General features: G+C 37.0%; 1 non-coding gene across 1 annotated transcript; it reads left to right on the top strand.

Annotated features, from left to right (window-relative positions):
* The first annotated feature begins 9,177 nt into the window (after window positions 1-9,177).
* Window positions 9,178-9,309, top strand: LOC112448604 (small nucleolar RNA SNORA72). The gene has a single exon (XR_003036987.1). It is a non-coding gene; the product is annotated as a small nucleolar RNA SNORA72 (small nucleolar RNA).
* The last annotated feature ends 166 nt before the right edge of the window (window positions 9,310-9,475 follow it).

Below are 9,475 nucleotides of genomic sequence, written 5' to 3'. Positions count from 1 at the left end.
TGATAGAGTAGCCACATTAGAATATGAAAACACATGCACAAATACTCTTTTTAAATTTTTCTTTCATTTTAAGCAGTCCCAGTCCCTTACACTACAGGTACAATTGCTGTAATTTTCCTGTCAAAATAGAACTTTGCCATAAAAGACCCCCAAATTATTATTTTTATTTAAAAAATTTATCTTTATGCTTTATACAAACAGAACCCAAATAAACCCTGATACTGAAAATATTTTGGCTTGCTAGAAGTACACAGGATTATGCTGTACAGGGTATGCTTATTATTGAGACTCATTTAAAAACAAACACACCAGAATTTGCAATTGAGCTTCAAAGTAGTCTTTGGTTAACTACACACTTACTCCACGATTCTGTCTTTGTGCCAAATTTTCCTGAGAATTCCTTTTTTTTCATGAACAGCCTTTAAACCATGTGGCATATTCTTCCAAATATTTGATTTCTTAAATTTAAGCCCCATGACTATAAGATGGTTGATTAAACCAGATAAAATGGTTTCTGTATTTAATACAAAGCAGCAATCATAAGGTCCATTTTCCGTCTGCAGCATTTAAATTAGCTTTGAAGGCTTTTGCAAAGAAATTCCTCCAAATATTTTTCTTTCTGATAGCTTCACTAGAATCACTTATAGAGAAGACTAATCTAAAAGACAACATGTATATATTTGAATACTTGGAACTGGTGGTGGTGTTGATGATGCAAGCAAGTCCCATTTTTAAAAGATGGCTGAATGGATTCTAATGGCTTTTGATGTAAAACAAAGACAGTGACATAACTAAGTTAGCTGTGTTTGAGCAAGTGAAACACTTCATGTTAGAAGTCACCAGGAAACTGTCTGACACAATCAGTTTCAGGATCACATTAAATTTTCTCCAATCCTTTTCTCTTAAATTTTGCCAGGAACATTATCAGTGGTGGATCAATGACACACTTTTGCGTATATAATTATTCTCGGCCTCATTCCAAAAATGATTTGAAGAAATTAAATATAAAGGATATAACAGTATAATTAGTAAAGACCAATATAAAGGCTATGCTATGCTATGCTAAGTCACTTCAGTCATGTCTGACTCTGTGTGACCCCATAGACGGCAGCCCACCAGGCTTCCCCGTCCCGGGGATTCTCCAGGCAAGAACACTGGAGTGGGTTGCCATTTCCTTCTCCGATAAAAAGGCTAGGGTAGTACAATATGATATAGTAGGATAAAAAGATAGAGAAATTGAGGCAAAGGGAAAGTAAAGTTAGAGTAGTAAAATGATTCAATACAAAGATGACAAAAATATATATGAAAAATTCTGCACCTCTTTAAAAAAGGTCAAGATTTCAGCTCTCAGCTTCCTAGTTACCAGAGAAAAATGATCTGTTACAAGAACAATAACATATATGTGTGTGTATGAATTCACTGTCTCTCCCCCCACTTCCCCCTCTCCCTGACGCCATGTGTGTGTGTGTGTGTGTGTGTTTAAGAAGAAGCAGTGGGATTGGTTGTCTAACTACATGGAAATCTAAATCTAACTTTGCTATTAACACAAACTTTAAATTTCTCTGTCCTATAGTAAATGTGGGAATTTAATATTTTACTTTTCCCTATTGTGCTGCTGCTGCTAAGTCGCATCAGTCATGTCCGACTCTGTGTGACCCCATAGATGGCAACCCATCAGGCTCTGCCGTCCCTGGGATTCTCCAGGCAAGAACACTGGAGTGGGTTGTCATTGCCTTCTCCAATGCATGAAAATGAAAGTGAAGTCACTCAGTCGTGTCCGACTCTGAGCGACCCCATGGACTGCAGCCTACCAGGCTCCTCCCTCCATGGGACTTTCCAGGCAAGAGTACTGGAGTGGGGTGCCATTGCCTTCTCCTCTATTGTGCTATCACATTACAAAAAAAAATACTTGGGTTGTAAATAATAGTGACCTACTTCCAGTTCCTAAGTCATTAATAAAACAGTTGATTTGATGCACGATACTGGATGCTTGGGGCTGGTGCACTGGGATGACCCAGAGGGATGATACGGGGAGGGAGGAGGGAGGATGGTTCAGGATGGGGAACATGTGTATACCTGTGGTGGATTCATGTTGATATATGGCAAAACCAATACAATATTGTAAAGTTAAAAAATAAAATTAAAAAAAAAAACAGTTGATATCTTTATTGGAGGGAGAGTCAAGGGAATGTATGCCATCACCTATGTACCATTCACTTTATAGGAGCTATGTCGTTTTATTGATATAAAATTCTTATGAAGATTCCTATTTCACAAATGAGGAAGCTGGGGCCAAGGTTTCCTTAAAAAAGAGATGGCTTTTGAACTGTGTCTGCCTAACCTGAAAGCCACACTATATATTCCACTGACCACGCTGTTTACTAACCCCTCCAAGGGCTTTCCTAGGAAACTATGCTGATGGCTCAGATGGTAAAAAATCTGCCTGCTATGTAGGAGTCCCTGGTTTGATCCCTGGGTTGGGAAGATCCCCTGGAGGAAGGCATGGCAACCCACTTCAATATTCTTGCCTGGAGAATCCCCATGCACAAAGGAGCCTGGCGGGCTACAGTCCTTTGGGTTGCAGAGTTGGACATGACTGAGTAACTAAGTACATACACACTAGTATTCTTGCCTGGAGAATTCCATGGACAGTGTAGCCTGGTGGGCTACAGTTCAGGGGGTCTCACGAGTCAGACAGGACTGAACAATACTTTTACTTTTTTTTTCATGCTCAGCAGCACAATGAACAGAGAAGGCAATGGCACCCCACTCCAGTACTCTTGCCTGGAAAATTCCATGGATGGAGGAGCCTGGTAGGCTGCAGTCCATGGGGTCGCTAAGAGTTGGACACGACTGAGTGACTTCACTTTCACTTTTCACTTTCTTGCATTGGAGAAGGAAATGGCAACCCACTCCAGTGTTCTTGCCTGGAGAATCCCGGGGACAAGGGAGCCTGGTGGGCTGCCGGCTATGGGGTCACAGAGTCAGACACGACTGAAGCGACGCAGCAGCAGCAGCAGCAGTAGCAGCAGCACAATGAAGAATCTTCCTAGTTTTAGATTCCCTGAGCGTCTAATCTTTCATTTTCAGAAAGCCCCCCAAGATAACTTTTGTGCATTCATTTGAGTTTCAACCTTTCTGTTGTCATTTAACACCTAAACTCTTATTTACACAATATTTTTCTTTATACATATTCATTTTAAATTTAGCTTTAAGGAAGAAACTTTCTATTACCATTAAAAATGTAAAACCAGTATGTTTGCTAGAAACAAAAACATAGAGAAATAACTATTAAGAGATGAGTTTAGATGCCTCTAGCAAGCTCTCCGGCACTGCTGACAGAGAATCCAAAGGGTGTCCTCCTTGCAGGACTAGGGAGTTAGGAAGCTCCTCCCCCCTTGGCTGTGGGCAGTGTCTTCAGAAGGAGTTTCCTGGGGCTCACATCCAGGCCTGGAGAATGTTATCACGTCACTCACTTTTCTACTTTCAGACATCAAGATAGGCCTGGCGTGGTGGTAGAGACTCAGGCCTAGGGAAGATGAAGGAGTATGCCCACTGGTATTAGAAATCTGCAGCTGCAACTCAGTACTTTATTCATAGAGCTAATTTGGGCGAAAGGGCTAGTGCAATAACACAAAGCAAAATGTTACTATCCTGTGAGAAGAGAACAAATTATTTTCAACTCTTTTTAGCATTACTAAGATTTAAGTGCCATGATCTAAAACTTCAGATTTCTAGGAAGCTAAATTTGACAATTTAAATGTTTCATTAAATCAATAAATCAATCAATCTGACATTTAAAAAAATAATTATACTGTCAAATAACTTTTCTACTTTTAGGAAAAAAATCTCAAGAAAATTTAAGAAATGACTTCCACATGTAGCAATTAGTTATGAATGGTACAGACTGTATCTTGGACAACATAAAGAAAAGCCTTCCAGAAGTTAATTGAGCTCCATTAATATTTTGTGGGTTATTACTGCATTTGTTTAATGTTCCTGTGGATTAATTTTATTTTTGTTCAATCCCACTTTTGGCAGAATATGGCTGTTCAGTCATCTTTAATATGTGAATTTTGAGTAAATGTCTTTCCATGAATAATGATAAATTGTTAAACTTTAGCAAACTTAAACACTTACACCCACTCAGTTCTATAGCCATTTTATTAAATCCCAAAGACCCATTCAAGCAATGGAGTAGGCATTCCTGCAATGTAATATACAGCTGAACATTTAAAACCAAGGGCAAATGGACAATACATATAATTTTGATAGTCTGAAGGCATAACTATCTAATAACTAGTTTCATGAAAAGGCCATTTTTAATCTTTGATATGGAAGGGAATGAACACTAACTGAATACCTATGTAGTTAGAAATTTGCATCATTCAATGCTTACAATAGCCCTATGCAGCTTGGATAAAAGTGAAGACCTCAGACGTTAATTTATCCAGGACCACCCAGCTTGTAAATGGCAGAGCCTGGGATTTGAAATCAGGCCCGTTTGACTTCAAAGACTGTATATTTCCTCTCTACCATTCTGCCTTTATGATAAATGGACATTTTCAAAATAATCACTTGGAATTCTTGGATGCAGGCAACTCTGTTTCATCAGTACACAGGACTCACTGAAAGCTGTGGCTTTATGGGGTGAGGGGAATCTTAGCATATCAGGTCATATTATACTGAACAAAATCAGGATCAACTCTGGTAAATAGTGGGGAGCTCACAAAGCCATTGGAGAGTGAGCTCCAGAAGGGAATTCCTAAGATGAGAATGCCAAATGCTTTAGGGTTCACTGAAGCATAATTGCAAAGAATGTGTCCTAGGATGGGCAGTAAATGCAGACCTCAGCTGTTGCAAGTTTAACAGGTTGAGCCAAAACTCTGCAGAGTGTGTCTGAAGGGTAGTGTCATGGACAGCAATAAATCTTCCAAACAGTGTTAGAGATGACGATCACAGGGCAGAAATCACCTGTGCTGAATGTGGATGGAATCACAGTTTACACAATGGACTTTTAATACACACATGCAAAACCATAATTACTAGACATTACTGATTTGTGTGAAGTGGGAGAACAACCTGCTTTACTTCATTTTTAACATTTCACTTAATGAACCAATATTAAGCTTGTTTTGTGTTTCTAGTAGCACTAGGAATACAAAGATGTAAAGAGATGAATGTCATTGTCCTCAAGAGGTTCAAAATGTTAGCATGAGAGGTGGGGTAAAATTTGCAAACTAGTATGTAAGAGCAGTGCTCTGGAGCCTGCATTTTTGTTTTACTTACACACATATGCACATTCATGTGTATATGCATGTGTATATATCCAAATGAAACATGGTTAAGAATGTGTTCCATGGTAGTTCTACGGGATGTTAACTAAAAAATTTAGCTTATCAATTGACTGAGTATGCTGTATATTAACGTATCAGATTATATAACAGTTCTTCACATATATTTTCTCTATAGTCCTATTTATACATTTATATTTTCTTCATTGATAATGCAGAGCTAAGTCTCATATGAGCACATGTGAACATGCATTCAATAATTAGCAAGGAAGGCAGAGAGGGGAGACAGAGTGTGGAAGTGTATATTTGTCTTTAGGAATGTGTTCATATGCCTGAATATTCAGGTGGAAACTAAATATAGTAATTGCTTTCCTTAGAAATTTATATCTATCTAAATATTAAAATATTGAACATCTGGAAGGAAAAAATATTCCCTTGTATGCACATGTACATACTTACTGTAGTAGACGCTCAGGTTTCTGGGATGTTCTTTTCAGAGAACTAGACATCAGGTTTATGACCTTGTCCCTGGGATGCCCTTCTTTCCTTTGTATGCCTGGTGAACTTCAACCATCCCACCTCTTTGAATAATTTCCGTACAATGTATCAATCAGTTCAGTCGCTCAGTTGTGTCCGACTCTTTGTGACCCCATGAATTGCAGCATGCCAGGCCTCCCTGTCCATCACCAACTCCCGGAGTTCACTCAGACTCACGTCCATCGAGTCAGTGATGCCATCCAGCCATCTCATCCTCTGTCGCCCCCTTCTCCTCCTGCCCCCAATCCCTCCCAGCATCAGAGTCTTTTCCAATGAGTCAACTCTTTGCATGAGGTGGCCAAAGTACTGGAGTTTCAGCTTTAGCATCATTCCTTCCAAAGAAATCCCAGGGCTGATCTCTTCAGAATGGACTGGTTGGATCTCCTTGCAGTCCAAGGGACTCTCAAGAGTCTTCTCCAACACCACAGTTCAAAAGCATCAATTCTTCAATGCTCAGCCTTCTTCACAGTCCGACTCTCACATCCATACGTGACCACTGGAAAAACCATAGCCTTGACTAGACGGACCTTTGTTGGCAAAGTAACATCTCTGCTTTTCAATATGCTATCTAGGTTGGTCATAACTTTTCTCCCAAGGAGTAAGCGTCTTTTAATTTCAATGTACAATGTATAGTCTTCCATATTACAGTGCTAAATTGCAGGAGTTATCATGTACCATTCAAAATCAGGTACTAGTTGTTGTCTGTCTAGTTCTGGAGTGGCATATAACAGGAGCACAGTAAAAGTTTAATATTAATTATGCATTTTCCTTGACTAATGTCTCAATTTCAACTGGATTACTTGGTAGTTTTTTTTTTTAATTTATTTTACTTTTGGCTGTGCTAGGTCTTTGTTGCTGTGCATGGGCTTTCTCTAGTTGTGGTGAGCAGGGGCTACTCTAGTTGCAGTGGTTACTCTTGTAGATTCGGAGTAATAGGGCGTGCAGGCTCAATAGCTGTGGCTCATGAGCTTAGTTGCTCCACAGTATGTGGGATTTTCCCAGACCACAGATTGCATTTGTGTCCCCTGCACTGGCAGGATTCTTAACCACTAGACTACAGGGAAGCCTACTCAGCAACTTTTTTTGGTTTTGTTTAGGCCTTTAACATTAAATTATAAAATTAAATGTTTATTAAATTTGACATTAAATTATATGACTATTTTAAGTATAAGGGAAATATGTTAATTATGGGCCTGAAGCCAACTTATATTAAAAAGTCCTCTTGCTGCTACCAGTTAGGAAACTGAAAGCATTTACTAACCACTTCTCCTGGTGATTTCTTTAGCAAAAGCAGTTAGAAGCTTGACATTTGCTTTATTTTAGATCCAAAACTTTTTTTTTTTTTTAAAGATTATGGTCAAAGATTGAAGTTCCGTAGAATATTTTAAATATTTAGGATATTTTAAATATAAAATATCCAGTTTAACTCAAGTAATTTTAATCATTTCTAGACTTTAAAAAATATATGCTGTTCTGCAAATACCATAGAAAATGGTAAATAATAAAATATCTGGCAAAGAGGTTCTCAAGAGCCTATAGCATATGTTAATAATCTTTGCTAAGTATAACAGAAAGATTTTTAGGCTGAAATACAGAAGACTGACAACTTGTTATCTTGGTGAATCTAAGAAAATTGTTCCTCAAAAATTAGTCAATCCATCAGACTACAGAATACTGAATTGTATTCCATAACATCTGCTAAGATACCAAGTAAAATATGGTACTTAGATCCCTATTAAATGCTACACTTCTACTTCTAAAAGTGATTCACATTGTTCATTTCCCATAAATGAAAGCTAAAATTTTGAATTTTTAATTATTGCTTTCCTCAATTTTACCAATACATATAATACTAACTTTTTTAATGTGAGATTGGCATTCCTGCTTTTCACTGATGTCTTGTTTAATTCTCAACTTAGTCTTTATGAGGTAGTTCAAAAAAGCTCTTACAATTATCAAGCTATTTCTCCAATACATATATATCCAGTAACAGACTCACTTAAGTAATTTCATAACTGTTTTTATTTGTTATTTTATTATGTCTCATGCATTGCAGAGTCTGGGAGGAAAGTTACGTAAAGCATTTGGAAATAATTTGAATGTGTATTCGTATTCCAGTGAATGATTTTTTTTTTTTAAATAGGATACTTTTCCTAGTGACAAAAAAATCTTTAAAAGAGAAAGTATCGATATTTTTTTTTTGATACTTGAGTATTTTGAAGTAAGATGGGTCAGGAACACTTCAGTTAAATGTTACTTATTTTTCTAAAATGTACAAGTGACTCATTTTTATTATCACTCATGCACTGTAATAGAGAACAGCAGGTTGCTTGAAGATGCAACAAACATTCTTTGAACACTTCAATAAACAGAATGTAAACATTCACTTTAATAATGTTTCCTTTGTTAATGTAAAACCGAGTGCATTTTTTCCTTGCCTCTGGCTGAACCATGACTAGCTGAGTAGCAACAGCACAGTGCTGAAAGAATTTTTCAACAGCAATTTGCTTGTTCTAATTTACTTTTCAAGGTTGATGATCAGGATCATTATGTGGCTTGCAAAAGGATCTATTTCTATTAACTTGATCCAGTCATTCCTCTAGTTCTCATCATATTTAGTTTCCCTGGCAGTTTTAAGTGAATCAGAAGTGCCACCAGTGCTCCAGTCCTATAGTTTCATATAAAAAATGAATTCCTATATCCTTTTGAAATAAATCTGTTACACTTGTTGAGAAAGTATGTGTACTTTGAAATGAGTGACTCAGATATGAAATCTTTGCATTTTAAGTAAAAATACTCTTTCTAGTTAGTAGATCTATGCAACAATAATACCAAAGCATTATCTGTTCAATCGTAACTTTTTTTAAATCAAGAAATTCTAACTTGGCCTTATGTTTTGAGCTTGAACACAATCACCACTCACCAACAAGATTAAGAAATAAAACTCACGTAATTTAATAAATTTACATGATGTATATTCAAAAAGGTTTATTTATTTCAATGTATAATATTCTAAAAATGTAACTGGAAATAATCAAGTTTTCCTCCACATTTTCAATAAATTTCAAAATAGCTGAATATTTCCCCAATCTGCTTTCTATAAGAGAAAGTGTATTACTATAGTTCTAACATTTAAAGAGTTCCACCAAAAAAAAAAAGCCATCTAAGTGATTTGGAAATTCAATGGTATTAACATTATATTCTTCACACTGAACTATAAAACCGGCGAAAAAAAACCCCTTACTTCAATCACTGGCAAATTAACAAAGTTAACAATATGAATAAAATAGATCACATAGGCTTTGCTTCTAAGAGGGAAAAACCACAGAGTTTAAAAATACAGTCACTGCAAATATTCTCACTGTTCTGATTTTGCGATAATTAGGGCAGGCCAAATGTTCACTATGTTAGGACCGTGCATGTGTCCCCAGATCTAGTTCTTTACCTAGGTCTCGTTTTATAAATGCTGGTGATAAACCAAGTCCGATTTATATGTTGCATCTTGTATGAGAAGTGTCTGTGACTCTAGGTATCTGATCAACACTGAGAAATGGCAGCACAGCTAGTGTGATAGCTTTTGAAGATAACCATTGCTAGTTTGATGATTAGCAGTTACCATTAAATGAACTGAAAAATTATTGTGC

The sequence above is a fragment of the Bos taurus genome, chromosome 10 (assembly GCF_002263795.3).
Source record: "Bos taurus isolate L1 Dominette 01449 registration number 42190680 breed Hereford chromosome 10, ARS-UCD2.0, whole genome shotgun sequence".
In the NCBI taxonomy this organism is placed as follows: Eukaryota; Metazoa; Chordata; class Mammalia; order Artiodactyla; family Bovidae; genus Bos; species Bos taurus.
Note: the sequence above shows the minus strand (reverse complement) of the source record. Positions and strands in the feature narration are given on the sequence as shown.